This window comes from Arachis ipaensis, chromosome B6 (assembly GCF_059453495.1).
Source record: "Arachis ipaensis isolate K30076 ecotype BB chromosome B6, ASM5945349v1, whole genome shotgun sequence".
NCBI lineage: Eukaryota > Viridiplantae > Streptophyta > Magnoliopsida > Fabales > Fabaceae > Arachis > Arachis ipaensis.
This window is the reverse complement of record NC_142441.1, coordinates 114,812,409-114,830,533: the sequence shown is the minus strand read 5'-3', so window position 1 is coordinate 114,830,533 and position 18,125 is coordinate 114,812,409. Positions and strand designations below refer to the sequence as shown.

At 37.5% G+C, this 18,125-nt stretch overlaps 1 non-coding gene across 1 annotated transcript; it reads left to right on the top strand.

Annotated features, from left to right (window-relative positions):
• Window positions 1-531: 531 nt before the first annotated feature.
• On the top strand, window positions 532-639 carry LOC148562383 (small nucleolar RNA R71). The gene has a single exon (XR_015887691.1). It is a non-coding gene; the product is annotated as a small nucleolar RNA R71 (small nucleolar RNA).
• Window positions 640-18,125: the final 17,486 nt, after the last annotated feature.

Here is an 18,125-nt window from a genome sequence, read left to right as displayed (position 1 = left end):
AAAAAGCTTGTTATTGCCAAACATATTTCTCCCACCATTATTATTATTATTATTGAAGCCTTGATTAGGCTTCTACTGATCCTTCCATGAGAAATTAGGATGATTCCTCCATGAAGGATTGTAGGTGTTTCCATAGAATTTTCCCATGTAATTCACCTCTTCCATTGCAGGATTCTCAGGGTCATAAGCTTCTTCTTCAAAGGAAGCTTCTTTAGTACTGCCGGTTGCAGCTTGCATTCCAGTCAGACTCTGAGAAATCATATTGACTTGTTGAGTCAATATTTTATTCTGAGCCAATATTGCATTCAGAGTATCAATCTCAAGAACTCCTTTTTTCTGAGTTATCCCATTATTCACAGGATTTCTTTTAGAAGTATACATGAACTGGTTATTTGCAACCATTTCAATGAGTTCCTGGACTTCTGCAGGCATTTTTTTCAGATAAAGAGATCCACCAGCAGAGTGATCCAATGACATCCTAGACAATTCAGACAGACCATCATAGAATATACATAAGATGCTCCATTCTGAAAGCATGTCAGAAGGACACCTTCTGATTAATTGCTTGTATCTTTCCCAAGCTTCATAGAGGGATTCACCTTCCTTCTGTCTGAAGGTTTGGACTTCCACTCTAAGCTTGCTCAACTTTTGAGGTGGAAAGAATTTGGCCAAGAAAGCATTGACCAACTTTTCCCAAGAGTTCAGGCTTTCTTTAGGTTGTGAGTCCAACCATATCCTAGCTCTGTCTCTTACAGCAAAAAGGGAAAAGCATGAGTCTGTAGACCTTAGGATTAACCCTATTGGTCTTAACAGTGTCACAGATTTGTAAGAATTCAGCTAAGAACTGATGAGGATCTTTTAATGGAAGTCCATGAAACTTGCAATTCTGTTGCATTAGAGAAACTAATTGAGGCTTAAGCTCAAAGTTGTCTACTCCAATTGCAGGAATTGAGATGCTTCTTCCATAGAAGTCAGAAGTTGGTGCAGTAAAGTCACCAAGCATCTTCCTTGCATCTCCACCATTGTTGTTATTTTCGGCTGCCATGTCTTCTTCTTTTTCGAAAATTTCTGTGAGGTCCTCTCCAGAGTGTTGTGCTTTAGCTTCTCTTAGCTTCCTCTTTAGAGTCCTTTCAGGTTCAAGATCAACTTCAGCAAGAATGTTCTTATCCTTGTTCCTGCTCATATGAAAAAGAAGAGAACAGAAATGAAGAGAAATTCTCTATGTCACAGTATAGAGATTCCTTTATATGAGTAGAAGAAGAGAAGAATAAAATGAAGAAGGGAGAAGAATAAGAATTCGAACACAGAGAGAGGGGGAGGGTTCGAATGTTAAGAAGAAGAGTGTTAGTAAATAAATAAAATAAATAGAAAGAGATGAGAGAGAGAGAGTATTCGAATTTTAATTTAAAAGAAAAGAAAAATATTTTTTTTTATTTTAATTATTAGTTAGAATTCAAATTTATTAAAAGAAATAAAATAAAATTAAAATTTAAAACAATTAGTTAATTAAAAAAATTTTTGAAAAAGTTGTTAGTGGTTTTCAAAAATTAGAGAGAGAAAAGTAGTTAGGTGATTTTGAAAAAAATAGTAAACTTTTAAAATTAAAACAAAAAGTCAAGTAGTTAATTGAAAAAGATTTGAAAATAAATTTTGAAAAGATAAGAGGTTAGAAAAAGATTTGAAAAGGAAATTAAAAAGATTTAATTTTTTAAATTAAAGTTGATTACTTGACTAACAAGAAACTAAAAGATATTATTCTAGAATTTAAAGATTGATCCTTTCTTAGTAGGCAAGTAACAAGTTGAAAATTTTTGAATCAAAACATTAAATGTTGGTAATAAATTCGAAAATATGAAGTAAAAATAAGAAAAAGATTTTGAAAATTAATTTTGAGATTTTCGAAAACATGAAAGAAAAATGAAAAAGATTTGATTTTTGAAAAAGATTTGAAAAGATAGAATTTTTAAATTGAAATTTTGACTTGACTAACAAGAAACAACTAAATTTTAAAAATTTTTTCCTAAGTCAACCCAAAATTTCAAAATTTATGAGTAAAATAAGGGAAATATATTTTTTTGATTTTTGAATTTTTTAATGAGGAGAGAGAAAAACAACAAAAAGACACAAGACATAAGAAATTAAGATCAAAACAAGAAATGCATGCAAGAACACTTTGAATGTCAAGATGAACACCAAGAACACTTTGAATGTCAAGATGAACACCAAGAACATATTTTTGAAAGTTTTTAAGAAAAGAAACACATGCAAGACACCAAACTTAAAAAATTTTTAATGTTTAGACACTAAGAATTTGAAAATGCATATGAAAAACAAGGAAAGACACAAAACAAGAAAATCACAAGATTAAACAAAGAAAATCATCAAGAACAACTTGAAGATCAAGAAAGAACACATGATGAATTTTCGAAAATTTAAGAAAATTTTAAAAACATGCAATTGACACCAAACTTAAAATTTGACACTAGACTCAAACAAGAAACACAATATTTTTTTTTTTAGTTTTTATGGTTTTATTAATTTTTTTTTTGTAATTTTTCGAAAATTATTTGGAAAAAGAGAATAAAGAAATTCAAAATTTTTAATAAGAATTCCAGGATTCATGCAATGCTAGTCTAAAGCTTCGGTCCAAAAGAATTAGACATGGCCAAATGGCCAGCCAAGCTTCAGCATATCAATTACAGACATGTCCTTTCTACAATGGAAAGTAGAAACCTTGGTCCAAAAGATTAGACATGGCTTAACAGCCAGTCAGGCTTCAACATATCTTAAGAAGCTCTAGAATTCATTCTTAAAAATTCTGAAGAACAAATTTTTTTTCTTTTTTTGAATTTTTTTGAAAACTAAATTTTTTTTTTCAAAAATAAAAATAAAAAGCTTAAACATAAAAAAAAAAATTACCTAATCTAAGCAACAAGATGAACCGTCAGTTATCCAAACTCAAACAATCCCTGGCAACGGCGCCAAAAACTTGGTGTGGAAAATCGTGATTCACACTTTTCACAACTCCGCACAACTAACCAGCAAGTGCACTGGGTCGTCAAAGTAATACCTTACGTGAGTAAGGGTCGATCCCACGGATATTGTCGGCTTGAAGCAAGCTATGGTCATCTTGTAAATCTCAGTCAGGCGGATTCAAATAGTTATGAGGTTTTGATAATTAAAAGATAAATAAAACATAAAATAAGATAAAGATACTTATGTGATTCATTGGTGGGAATTTCAGATAAGCATTTGGAGATGCTTTGTTGCTTCTGAACCTCTGCTTTCCTATTGCCTTCTTCCAATCATGCGTGCTCCCTTCCATGGTAAGCTGTAGGATTCTCTCAGTGAAAATGGTCCTCTACGGTTTCTGCACGGCTAATCAACTGTCGGTTTTCTCGTCTCGGATGAAAAATACCAGGCACAGCTACCGCATGGCTAATCATCTGTCGGTTTCCGCTAGCATCGGAATAGAATCCATTGATCCTTTTGCACAATGTCACTGCGCCCAACATTCGTAGGTTTGAAGCTCGTCACAGTCATCCCTTCCCAGATCCTACTCGGAATACCACAGACAAGGTTTAGACTTTCTGGATCCCAGGAATGCTGCCAATTGGTTCTAGCCTATACCACGAAGATACTAATCTCACGGACTCGGTCCGTGTATTAGATATCCAAGAGATACGCACTCAAGCTGTCGCCCAATGACTACGTTGAGCTCAGATAGAACGGAAGTGGTTGTCAGGCACACATTCATAGAATTGAGAATAATGATGAGTGTCACGGATCATATCATTCTCCAGATTGAAGTACGAGTGAGTATCTTAGAATAGAATCAAGCGTGATTGAATAGAAAAACAGTAGTAATTGTATTAATTCATTAAGAACAGCAGAGCTCCATACCTCAATCTATAGGATGTAGAAACTCCACCATATAAAATACATAAGTGAAAATAGTCTAGGCATGGCCGAATGGCCAGCCTCCTAAATATGAACAATGGTCTCAGCTCCAAAGTATGAAAACTGGATCCAAAAGATCCGAATACAATAGTAAAAAGTGCTATTTATACTAAACTAGTAACTTAGGTTTACAGAAAATGAGTAACTAAGTGCAGATACTGTAGAAATCCACTTCCGGGGCCCACTTGGTGTGTGCTTGGTCTGAGCAATGAAGCTTTTTCGTGCATAGGCTATTCTTGGAGTTAAACGCCAGCTTGGGTGCCAGTTTGGGCATTTAACTCCAATTCTGGTGCCAGTTTGGGCGTTTTATGCCAGAAAGTTTTTGGCTGGCTTTGGACGCCAGTTTGAGCCATCAAATCTCGGGCAAAGTATGGACTATTATATATTTCTGGAAAGCCCAAGATGTCTAATTTCTAACACAATTGAGAGTGAACCAATTTGGTTTCTGTAGCTTCAGAAAATCCACTTCGAGTGCAGGAGGGTCAGAATCCAACAGCATCTGCAGTCCTTTTTCAGCCTCTGAATCAGATTTTTGCTCAGGTCCCTCAATTTCAGCCAGAAAATACCTGAAATTACAGAAAAACACACAAATTCATAGTGAAGTCCATAAATGTGATTTTTTCATAAAAACTAATAAAAATATAATAAAAATTAACTAAAACATACTAAAAACTATGTAAAAATAATGCCAAAAAGGGTATAAATTATCTGCTCATCAGCTATCATCCCTATCTTCAAAGGCAAAACCGTGAGACCTTGTGTGCTAAATCAGACAATATCATGCTAGCGGGTGGTCTGGGCTGTTACAGATGGTATCAGAGTCGGAGCCCGGATCGATGTGCCAGCGAGTGCGCTGGGCTCCCTTAGGGGGTGGATTGTAAGGTCCCATATTGGTTGGGGAGGGGAACGAAGCATGCCTTATAAGGGTGTGGATATCTCTCCCTAGCATGATGCGTTTTGACGAGTGAGTGTGGGGGGCTTCGGCTATCATCCCTATCGTCAAAGGCAAAACTGTGAGGCCTTGTGTGCCAAAGCGGACAATATCGTGCTAGCGGGTGGTCTGGGCTGTTACAAACAACCTCATTATCTTATTTTATTTGGGCATACCTTTCATTCTATTATGATTTTGATTCTTTTAATTGAATAAGCCTATGCATTAATTGAATTATTTTACTTAATAAACCTGTTTCCATCACCATTACTTTTTCTTTTCTTTTATTCTTGAGGACAAGCAATCATTCTAAGTTTGGTGTTGGAGGCTATGTTCTACATAGCCGAAAAGGTGATGAAGAAAAAGATGATGAAGAGAAAGGCATCAAGAACTAAGGTTGTCTCATTCCTTTTTAATAATATGCATGCGTATCAAATGTTTTTATCTTATATAATGCATTTAAGACTTCTAATTGTCAAGTACATATTTTCACATTTCCATCACAACACACAACTATAATTGTGCTTGCTTCTGAATGTGAGTAATTAATCATTGATGCCAGAGTATCTTGGCTAGTTTTACAAGCCATTTTTAGTATGTTTTAGGTTAGTTTAATGCATTTTCTTAGTCAATAAGCAAGCATTTGGATGAGTTATGTATGCATGTCTTGATTCAATCAAACATTGTGAATTATAAATATTTTCATGAGATTAATGCAAATAACTAATTGATACAATGAATAATACATTATCTTGTAATTATAGCAAGGCTTTGATGCACTTGTTTGATTGATTGCAGGAAAGGAAGAAGTAGAGACAAGGTGGCGTTAGTGGCTAAGTTAGGCACACTAACGCCAGCACCAACGTGGACCAACCAAGGATTGGTGGCATTAGTGGCCAAGTTAGGCACACTAACGCCAGCAATAACGTGGGCAATGGATGTCTTGGTGGCGTTAGTGGCAACGTTGATGCCACTAACGCCAGAACTAACGTGGAGAACTCAAGTAAAAGTGGCGTTAGTGGTGTCTGGTGCACGATATTGTGATCTCTGAAACGGTGCCAAAAACTTGGTACGCACGATCTTAATCTCAACTCTTTTCACAACTTCACACAACTAACCAGCAAGTGCACTGGATCGTCCAAGTAATAAACCTTACGTGTGTAAGGGTCGATCCCACGGAGATTGTCGGCTTGAAGCAAGCTATGGTCATCTTGTAAACCTCAGTCAGGTAGATTCAAATGGTTATGAGGTTTTGATAATTAAAATATAAATAAAATATAAAATAAGATAGAAATACTTATGTAATTCATTGGTGAGAATTTCAGATAACCGTATGAAGATGCTTTGCTCCTTCTGAATCTCTGCTTTCCTACTGTCTTCATTCAATCATTCATACTCCTTTCCATGGCAAGCTTTATGTTGGGGGATCACCGTTGTCAATGGCTACCATCCGTCCTCTCAGTAAAAATGGTCCAAATGCGCTGTCACCGCACGACTAATCATCTATCGATTCTCGATTATGTTGGAATAGGATCCAATGATCCTTTTGCGTCTGTCACTATGCCCAACACTCGCGAGTTTGAAGCTCGTCACAGTCATTCCTTCCCAGATCCTACTCGAAATACCACAAACAAGGTTTAGACTTTCCGGATCTCAGGAATGGCCGCCAATAATTCTAGCCTATACCACGAAGACTCTGATCATGAACCAGGAGGCTAAGAGATACACACTCAAGCTATTGCAGATAGAACGGAAGTGGTTGTCAGGCACGCGTTCATAGGTGAGAATGATGATGAGTGTCATGGATCATCACATTCAACAGGTTGAAGTGCGAGTGAATATCTTAGAATAAGAATAAGCTTGAGTTGAATAGAAAAAAAATAGTACTTTGCATTAATTCATGAAGAATAGCAGAGCTTCACACCTTAATCTATGGGGTGTAGAAACTCCACTGTTAAAAATACATAAGTGAAAGGTCTAGGCATGGCCGTGAGGCTAGCCTCCAAACGTGTACAAAGGTCTCAGTTTTGAAATATGAAAACTGGATCACTCGATCAAAAGACATAAAATAAATCTCTAAAAGTAGTTTTTATACTAAACTAGTAACTAGGGTTACAGAAAATGAGTAACTAAGTACAGATAGTGCAGAAATCCACTTCCGGGGCCTACTTGGTGTGTGCTTGGGCTGAGCATTGAAGCTTTCAAGTGTAGAGACTATTCTTGGAGTTAAACGCCAGGTTGCAGCCTGTTTGTGGCGTTTAACTCTGGTTTGTAACCTGTTTATGGTGTTTAACTTCAGAATAGGGCAGGAAGTTGGTGTTTGAACGCCAGTTTGCGTCGTCAAAACTCGCGCAAAGTATGGACTATTAAATATTGCTGGAAAGCCCTAGATGTCTACTTTCCAACACAATTGAGAACACGCCAATTGGGTTTTTGTAGCTCCAGAAAATCCGTTTCGAGTGCAGGGAGATCAGAATCCAACAGCATCTGCAATCCTTTTTCAGCCTCTGAATCAGATTTTTGCTCAGGTCCTTCAATTTTAGCCAGAAAATACCTGAAATCACAGAAAAATACACAAACTCATAGTACAGTCCAGAAATGTGATTTTTATTTAAAAACTAATAAAAATATACTAAAAAGTAGCTAAATCATACTAAAAACTACCTAAAAATAATGCCAAAAGCGTATAAATTATTCACTCATCAGTGTCGTTACCCACCCACTGACGCCAGCAATGGCAAGGGCTTCAAGGAGGAGTGGCGTTAGTGGCAACATTAGTGCCACTAACGCCAGTGCTAACGTGACAAAAAGCGGCTTTGTGGCGTTAGTGGTGGCGTTGGTTCCCACTAACGCCAGCGATGGTGTGATCAAAGGCAAATTGGTGGCATCAGTGGCAACGTTAATGCCACTAACGCCAGGAGCAACGTTGGCTGAGGCAAGGTGTGGCATTAGTGGCCATGTTAGTGCCACTAACGCCAGGGGTAACATGGATTCAAGAGGTTTTTAACGTTAGTGACCACATTGGTGTCACTAACGTCATCAAGCCGTGCAACTAAACATGACGTTACTCACACTAACGGCCACACTAACGTGACTATTGCCTCAACTAAACCCTTTTCAGAAAGCTAAGAAAGGCCCAAAGAGTTTGTTAACTGCTTCAACTAAGGCCAAGGGCCCACATTCAAATACTTGAAGACTCACCTGAGTATTAGAGAGGTAGTATATATAGGAGTAGTTTTGAACTAGAAAAAGGGGATTGAAAAATCTGGGAATCTGGAATTGTAAACACTCATTTATTCTTCTCTATAGTTAGTTTACTTTGGATGCACTTTACATTTCTATTTTCATTTCCCAGAGCTATGATCAACTAAACCCCACTTCATTGGGGGAGGGAGCTCTGTTGTAATTCAATGGATCAATAATAGTTCTTATTGTTCTTCTTCTATTCATTCTCTTTGATTTGCTTGAAAGCTTTCGCACTTCATCCAATTGTGCAATTGTCTTGGAAGAGAAATTGTTCATACTTGGATTCCCTTGGAATTTGGAAGAAGAATGAGAGAATCATGCTAGAAATGCTTTCTCATGCTGGACTGGATTGGGGGTTGGTCGGATATAGTGACATATAATCCTCCTGATGCTTTGATCTAGAAAAGTATGTGGTATAATCAGTGATCGTACTTCATCTCTTCCCATGAGCAATTAGATCAAGAAATTGGGTAATTGTTCAAGCTTAGAGAGATTAAATTGTCAAGAAATTGGGATTCAATCACCTAAGATTGCCAAGAGATCAATGAGTTGCATGGATTGAGGAAGAGATGAGAATGAACTTAATCCGGAGAATGCAACATCTCCTGAACCTAATGAGCTTCCCCATTCTCATCTTCCCATTCTCTATATTCTGTTTACTTTGATGTTCATCACTCCCATTCCCATTTAATTTCTTGCTATTTACTTTCTGCACTTTGCATTCAGCAATTTACATTCCAGCAGCTTAATTCATCTATTTACCTTTCTGTCATTTACATTTCTTGCTATTTATGTTTCCCGCCATTTAAATTTCTGCAATTTCAACTCAATTATGTTCAGTTCAACTAGACCATCCCTCTGATTAAAGTTGATCAACCAATCAATCCCTGTGGGATTCGACCTCACTCTATTGTGAGTTTTTACTTGACGACAAATTCGGTATACTTGCCGAAGGAAGTTTGTAGAGATACAAATTTTTCGTATCAAGTTTATGGCGTCGTTGCCCCAGGATTGATTTTGCATTGACAATGATTAAATCAAGAGATAACTAGATTGAATATTTTGCTTTTCTTTTGTTAATTGGTTTACTTTTAGTTAGTCACTTTAATTTCCAGCAATTTCACTTACTTTTTATTGTTTATTTACATTCTTATGCACACTAATCCACTAACTGTTTGACAATTTGAATCAATCACTCTAACCACACTCTTTTCACAAGGGTGGATTCCTTCACTGTGCTCTTTTGTATGTTGCTATCTTGTGTATGATAGGTAGAAGAAGAGGAGCTTCAACCTCTTTTGAGTCTGAACCTGAGAGGACTCTCTTTAGACGAAGGAGAGAAGTAAGAGGCAAGAGGGCTATTGGTGAAGAAAAAGAGGAAGAGGATCTGGATATAGACATGGTTGATGATATGAATAACCATCATGGAGAAGGTATTGGAAATCATGTTGGAGAAGGTGCTGGTAATCATGTAGTGCATGAGAGAAGAGTCCTAGGCTCTTTCATCAATCCCAATCCTGGGAATTATGGGAGCAGCATCTTGAAACCTTCTATTCATGCCAATAATTTTGAACTTAAGCTTCAACTCATCACCCTAGTCCAGAATAATTGCTCATTTGGAGGGAGTGCCCAAGAAGACCCCAACCAACATCTATTTACATTCCTGAGAATCTGTGACACTGTGAAAGCCAATGGTGTTCACCCTGACACCTATAGGTTGCTCTTGTTTCCCTTTTTCTTAGGGACAAAGCATCTAAGTGGCTTGAATCCTTTCCCAAGGAAAGTCTTACCACATAGGAGGATGTTGTCAACAAGTTTCTAACAAAGTTCTATCCTCCACAGAGGATAATCAAGCTGAGAACGGAGGTTCAGACAACTAGATGGAGAAACCTTATATGAAGCATGAGAAAGGTATATGGAGCTAACAAGAAGATGTCCCCCTGATATATTCAACGAATGGGTGCAACTGCACATTTTCTATGAAGGCCTTTCTAGAAAAGCAAAGAAGGCCATGGACCACTCTTCAGGAGGCTCTCTCAATACCAAAAAGACCATAGAAGAGGCCATAGATATCATTGAAACTGTGGCTAACAATGAGTACTTATATGCCTCATATCGGAGCACCAATAGAGGAGTGATGGAGTTGAGCCAGATGGATGCTCTATTAGCTCAGAACAAACTGATCACCAATCAATTGGCAGTGCTCACCAAGCAAATGGAGAAAACTCAGGTGGCAGCAATCAACACCTAACCAACAGTTCAAGAAGAAAGAAATACAGAGGAAGGATATGATTGGGAACAAGATAATTATGTTGGAAATACATCAAGTCAACTCTATGATCCCCATTCCAAAACCTACAATCCTGGTTGGAAGAACCACCCAAAATTTAGGTAGGGAGGCCAGCAAAGCCAAACCCAGGATCACAAACCACAAAACCCCAACCATTACAACAACCTCAATCATCAATCCTCCAACTAAAGACCATATCAAGCCCCACACAACACTTCCTTCCAACCTCACTACCAAGCACAAAATGGCCATCCTCAACCTTCAATTTCCAACCCAATTTCATACTCTCCTCCTGAGGACAAGCTATCAAGAATAGAGAACCTACTGGGAAAGCTTTTGGAGGAATCTAAGGACAACAACGCTTTCAAGGAGGAAGTAAGATCCAATCTACAAAATCAAGGAGCTGCCATTAAGAAGTTTGAGACACAAGTGGGATATCTTTCTCAACAGATAACCCAAACTACAAACAGCTTTTCAAGTGATACTGAAAAGAACCTAAGAGGAGAAATAAAGAACCTGAAATGGGAAGAATGTAAGACAATCACTCTAAGGAGTGAGAAGACCTTGGAAGAAGAAACTATCAAGTCAACAGAGCACAACGAAATTCCCCCAAAAGAGAAGTTGGGAGAGCCAAAACAAAGAAATAACCCTGCACAGAGGGAGGATCTAATGGAGAAGGAAGTCTTGAAACCTTACGTGCCACAAGCACCATATCCTCAAAGGCTCAAGGGTGGTGACAAAGAGAAGAAGTCCTCTAGGTTTCTAGAGATATTCAAATCCCTCCATATCAACATCCCCTTCATTGAAGCACTCCAACAAATGCCTTTATATATCAAATTCATGAAAGAGTTGCTAACAAAGAAGAATCCCTTGAAGGGTGGACAGACAGTAGTGATGACTAAAGAGTGCAGTGCCCTTATTCAGAAGGACTTACCCAAAAAGAAGAAGGATCCAGGAAGCTTCCATATCCCTTGTGCTATAGGGGATATGTTGATTTATAGAGGGTTTTATGATCTTGGAGCGAGTATAAACTTGATGCCCCTGTCTCTCATGTGGAAGCTGCAAATAAATGAATTAAAACCCACAAAAATAGTCCTTCAGTTGGCTGACAATACTTACAAGCAAGCACTAGGAGTGGTGGAAAATATGCTGATAAAGGTAGGGAAGTACTTCCTCCCTACAGATTTTGTTATTCTTGAGATGGAAGAAAGTTATCTTCAACCAATCATTCTGGAGAGACCATTCTTAGCCACAGCCAAAGCACTAATAGATGTTGAGAAAGGGAAGTTGATGCTTAGAATACATGATGAACAGCTAATCTTTTATGTCTTCAAACCCTCACATGATTTAGACCAAGAGAACAAATGCATGAAGGTTGATTATGAGAAAGTAATCTTGGAAGAAGCAATCAATAAACCACAAGCAGAGCCTCTAAAGGCACCTTTGGTGGAAAAACAAGAAATACAAGTGGTGCAACAAACTAGAGGACTCAAGGAGGAACTAGAGCTACAATCTTCACAAGGAACAATCAACAAAAGTCCTTCTGAATTCAAACCCAATGAAACACCACTTGAAGGAGAAAAGAGGCTTGAGAAAAAGGTGCCAAAAGGGTGGAAAAATAAGAAAATCCCTACAGAAGATTTCTCTCCAGGGGAAACCAACCACCAATACCACCCCATTTTCCTATGATCCCATCTCAGTTACCTCAAGTGTACACAATCAATAGAGTCTTCTCGTTGGAGCATGTAGAAATTCTCAAGGAAGGAAGTGGAAATAAATTCACCATGAGAGGGGAAGACCTGAGACACTACCATCCTCCCTGACAAAGGACAACTGTCAAGCTAGTGACGTTAAAGAAGCGCTTGTTGGGAGGCAACCTAACCAGAGGTAAACCTTTTTTTGATTCTTTTCTTTGTTTAATAAAGGGCAAGTTAACCTTTTGTGCATTGCAAGGAATTAAGTTTGGTGTTTCACACTAAAAGTGATTATCCCATGAGTCAATAATTCAAGGATGAATGTGTGATACTAAGTTTGGTGTTACACCATTAATTTCACATGAACACACTGCAACCCTTCAATTAGCATAAGAAATCACTAAATCCAAACAACCACAGAAGCCATTTGATTTTAGAATTTCTCTTAAGTTTGTTTTCTCAAAAAGACTAAAGGCACATGATGGCACATTGCATGCACACAACACATTGCATACAGAAGTAAGTAAGAAACTAAGTTTGGTGTTTACACATCAAAGTAAGTTCAGAAGCTTACAAACATACATGAATGCTAACCACTCAAGTGCTTGGAGAGCAAGCAACTTTCAATACCTTTGCAAGAAGACAGTCAATCTCTTGGAATGAATATGCACCATCATCTAAGGAGATAAAGAATGATACAAAAGCTAAAGATGGTGATGACAAAGAGGAAACAAGAGGGCATCAAGAGGTTGTATTGTAATTTGACTGTTTCTAGATTAAATTTGTCAATTGAAAGTGCAATTGTACCCCTGTTGATCAATGTCCCTTCAGTCTTTAAGTCATTGGCATTACTTTGTTTTCTTTAGGTTTGTTTTGGCTTGCTAGTTTAAGTGACCATATCATTTCACCTTGCTTAAATTGTATGCTTTGTTCTTGAGTTCAATAAAAGAAAATGTTGTGAAAAAGAAGAGTGAAGTCCAAGTTTGCAGAATAAAGTCCTAGCATTTGTGGTGGTAAATGCTTAACTAATTAGTGGTTCACCAATAAGGTTGAAGGTTAGAATATCTCTTGAAATATAAGCTTAATGTGCACTCTATGAGACTTAGATGAATAAAAAGATCATGGGAAGAAAAAGAAAATGAAAAAGAAAGAAGAGAGCAAGCAATAAAGCTAGGCACCAATAGCTTGAATCTTGAGATATGTGCCTGTGGTGTTTTGTACAAGGATATGCTTGGATGATTAGGTTCTAAGGAGTGCATCATCACTTGATAACTTGGGCTAACTTACCCGAGATTATCAACCAAAAGTCCACTATCAAGAGCAACCTTGTCACAAAGCATTTAGTAACCCAAAGAGGTGCTGGGCACCAAGGTCTCAGGGATGAATAACAAGCCATGTGCCTGTGGTGTGTATGTGTTGAGGAGATGCTTGAGTAAGTAAGTCCTCAGGGGCATTTCAACACCTAGAACCTTGAACTAACTGGTTCGGGAGTGTTGGCTAAAAGCTTATCATAAAGAGTTGCCTTAACACAGAGCACTTAGCTAAACAAAGTAATAAACCTCTAGCAAGAAAAAAAAAGAAAACAAAAAGTTAAGCTAAGGATCAAGGAATAAGAGTCTCATAGAAGGCAACAGACTGAGTATATAAGAGCATATTATGGCCTAGAAACCAGTAAGAATATGAACTTAAGTTGTCATGCATGAAACTCCATGAACTAGGATTGAAATCTCTCAATAAGGACTCATATCTCTTTATGTTTTCATTCATTCTTCTTATGTTTTATCACTTGCTTGGGGACAAGCAAGATTTAGTTTGGTGTTGTGATGCTAGGGCATCTTGGCTAGTTTTACAAGCCATTTTTAGTATGTTTTAGGTTAGTTTCATGCATTTTCTTAGTCAATAAGCAAGCATATGGATAAGTTATGTATGCATGTCTTGATTCAATCAAACATTGTGAATTATAAATATTTTCATGAGATTAATGCAAATAACTAATTGACGCAATGAACGATACATTATCTTGTGATTATAGCAAGGCTTTGATGCACTTTTTTGATTGATTACAGGCAAGGAAGAAGCAGAGACAAGGTGGCGTTAGTGGCCAAGTTAGGCACACTAACGCCAGCACCAACGTGGACTAACCAAGGATTGGTGGCATTAGTGGCCAAGTTAGGCACACTAATGCCAATAATAACGTGGGCAATGGATGGCTTGGTGGCGTTAGTGGCAACGTTGATGCCACTAACACCAAGACTAACGTGGAGAAGTCAAGAAAAAGTGGTGTTAGTGGTGGCGTTACCCACCCAGGGATGCGTTAGTGCCACTAACGCCAGTGCTAACGTGACAAGAAGAGACTTTGTGGCATTAGTGGTGGCGTTACTGCCCACTAACGCCAGCGATGGTGTGATTAAAGGCAAATTGGTGGCGTTAGTAGCCACGTTAATGCCACTAACGCCAGGAGCAACGTTGGCTGAGGCAAGGTGTGGCGTTAGTGGCCACGTTAGTGCCACTAACGCCAGAAGTAACGTGGATTCAAGAGGTTTATAACGATAGTGACCACGTTGGTATCACTAACGTTATCGAGTCGTGCAACTAAACATGACATTACTCACACTAACGGCCACACTAACGACCACACTAACGTGCTCAACTAAACCCTTTCAGAAAGCTGAGAAAAGCCCAAAGAGTTTGTTAACTGCTTCAACTAAGACCAAGGGCCTACATTCAGATACTTGAAGACTCACCTGAGTATCAGAGAAGTAGTATATATAGGAGTAGTTTTGAACTAGAAAAAGGGGATTGAAAAATTCGGGAATCCGGAATTGTAAACACTCATTTACTGTTCTCTATAGTTAGTTTACTTTGGATGCACTTTACATTTTTATTTTCATTTTCCAGAGCTATGATCAACTAAACCCCACTTCATTGTGGGAGGGAGCTCTGTTGTAATTCAATGGATCAATAATAGTTCTTATTGTTCTTCTTCTATTCATTCTCTTTGATTTTCTTGAAAGCTTTCGGACTTCATCCAATTGTGCAATTGTCTCGGAAGAGAAATTGTTTACACTTGGATTCCCTCAGAACTTTGGAAGAAGAATGAGGGAATCATGCTAGAAATACTTTCTCATGTTGGACTAGATTGGGGGTTGGTCGGATATAGTGACATATAATCCTCCCGATGCTTTGATCTAGAAAAGTATGTGGTATAATCAGTGACCGTACTTCATCTCTTCCCATGAGCAATTAGATCAAGGAATTGGGCAATTGTTCAAGCTTAGAGAGATTGAATTGCCAAAGAATTGGGAGTCAATCACCTAAGATTGCCAAGAGATCAATGAGTTGCATGGATTGAGGAAGATATGAGAATGAACTTGATCTGGAGAATGCAACATCTCCTAAACCCAATGAGCTTCCCCATTCTCATTTTCCCATTCTCTATATTCTGTTTACTTTGATGTTCATTACTCCCATTCCCATTTAATTTCTTGCTATTTACTTTCTGCACTTTACATTTAGCAATTTACATTCCAGCAGTTTAATTCAGTTATTTACCTTTCCGTCATTTACATTTCTTGCTATTTACGTTTCTCGCCATTTAAATTTCTGCAATCTCAACTCAATTATGTTCAGTTCAACTAGACAATCCCTCTGATTAAAGTTGATCAACCAATCAATCCCTGTGGGATTCGACCTCACTCTATTGTGAGTTTTTACTTGACGACAAATTCGGTATACTTACCCAAGAAATTTTGTAGAGATACAAATTTTTTGTATCAATCATGTGCTGGGAAGTTTAATAAAAGAGCAGGACAATTTGGGTTTGGGAAGCCAAACTAACTAAGAATGCTCAACATGATCTGAGCAACATTGCTTGAGGCTTTAGTCTAGAGGACCATTATGGAGTCCTTATACTTGACAAAACCTTGAAGAAGCAACAACATAAGAAATAAAAAGTAAGAAAAAGAGGTTATAAGAGAAACCAAAGGCTCTGAGCACCACTGACTAAGGAAATTGAGAGAAAAATAAGCTCAAAGAGCATCCTAGTCAAGTGCTTGTGGTGCTTATGTATCAAGCTAGAAGCTTGAAGAACAAAGCATTTAGAAGTTACGGTTAGACTTATAATTCAAAGCACCCCCCTAAAAAAAGTGAAAGCCAAAGGCTCTGAGCACCAATGGTGGGAAAGAATGAAAAGACAGAATAAGCTCAAAGAGCTCCCCAACTATGTGCTTGTGGTATTTATGTATCAAGCCAAAAGAAAACATTAAGAGTCACGGCTAAGCTCAAAGTGCAAAGCACCCAATGAACTTAAATGATGGAAAGAAAGTAAAAAAGTTTGCTTCAAGTTGATGATTCAATAAAGGATTCCATAATCTAATCCGGACAAAAGTCTTGAAAGATTCTAATCAATTGTTGAACTGTGCATAAGTGAAACGGTTGTCCAGACTTATTTAGATTGCAATCCTTTATTCCTATATCATAGGGTTAAGAATTTTGATTAAGCCATGATTCTTCGCTTGCTTGAGGACAAGCAAGATTTTAAGTTTGGTGTTGTGATGCGTGCACATCTTTAGTGTTTTTTCTTCTTAATTTCAAGTGATTTATTAAGAATTTCTGTTAAATAATCAATGAATTTAAGGTTAGAATGAATATTACTTTGATTAGTTGAATTGATTGATTATAGAAAGCTTTAGAAGGAAAACAGAAGAAACAGAATGAAAAGCATGCAAACAGAAAGCTTCCTGGAACAGAAGAATCATGAAAATAGAAAGCTCTCTGAAACAGAAAGCTTCTGGAAAGCAAAAAGGAAAAAAATGGGCATTGTACGCAAACAAGACTACATACTACGTGAAAGGAGGAAAAGAAAGTGTGCGTACGCACACACCTGTGCGTACGCACAACCCACAAACATTAAAAGGTTCACGTAGTGTGTAGGCAATCATACGTACTATGCAGAAGATGTGCATACACACACATGCATGCGTACGCACAAAATAGAAGAATTTGGCAAAGTGTGCATACGCAAAGGTTGAATTTCAAGTAATACATGGAGTTTCTCATGTACTACGTTAGGGAAAGCAACTTAAGGAAATTGGCTCACGTACAACGTAGCTATTTCACGTTGTACGTGAGCCCATAAATGACACTCCAGGAGCACACTTTCAAGTCAAGTATAACGTGGATTGAGCCACGTACAACTTGGGACTCATTGCCTCTTCCAGAACCTCAATTCAAGACTTTCTGTTCTTCAAAAATTTCAACTCTAGAGGATCATTCACAATTAATGTTGACAGTTATTAAAGATCACAAGGAATCAAGAAAGATATCTTCTCGGTGGAGAATAATTAGGAAAAGATTTGATTCTGTTTTAGATTTTAATTTGTTTTTGAAATTTGAATTTGAATTCTATTTTATCTAGGTTAGTATTTAGGGAAGAGGGTTCTCACCTCTTCGGTAGTTGGTCACTTTGCAATTTTAATTTCTTAAGGATTTCAAGAACAAGCATGAGTTTCTAATTCTCCTCGGTTTAGGTTAGGAGCTCTGTTAGTCTATGAATTAATGCAATAAATTTTTTCTATTTCTAATTTATGCAACTGATTCCTCTTTAAGAAAAGGTTTTTGTTCTTCATCTCAAAGGGTTGGAATATGTTGGGAAACAATTCCTCCCTGACTTGAATTTTCTTAATCTTTTGAAAAATTGATTAATTAAATTAAGCTTGAAAACCGATTCTCATAATTTGTAAGTTTTGAAATTGGATTGATAAGTGATATAGAATCAACTAGTTCAAACTCTTATGAATTATGTGGTTTTATAAATCAGAAATGTTCTTCAACTCTTTTCTTGATTAAGTGACTAAGGAATTAGCATTTAGGGTAAAGAGAAATTGAATCACCAAGGATTGAGGTTTAATTACTAATGATTTGCCATAAAAGAATTGCTGCATGATTAGAATAGAAAGTGAAAAGTATTGATACAGACAACTAACATCTCTGAAACCTTAGCTTT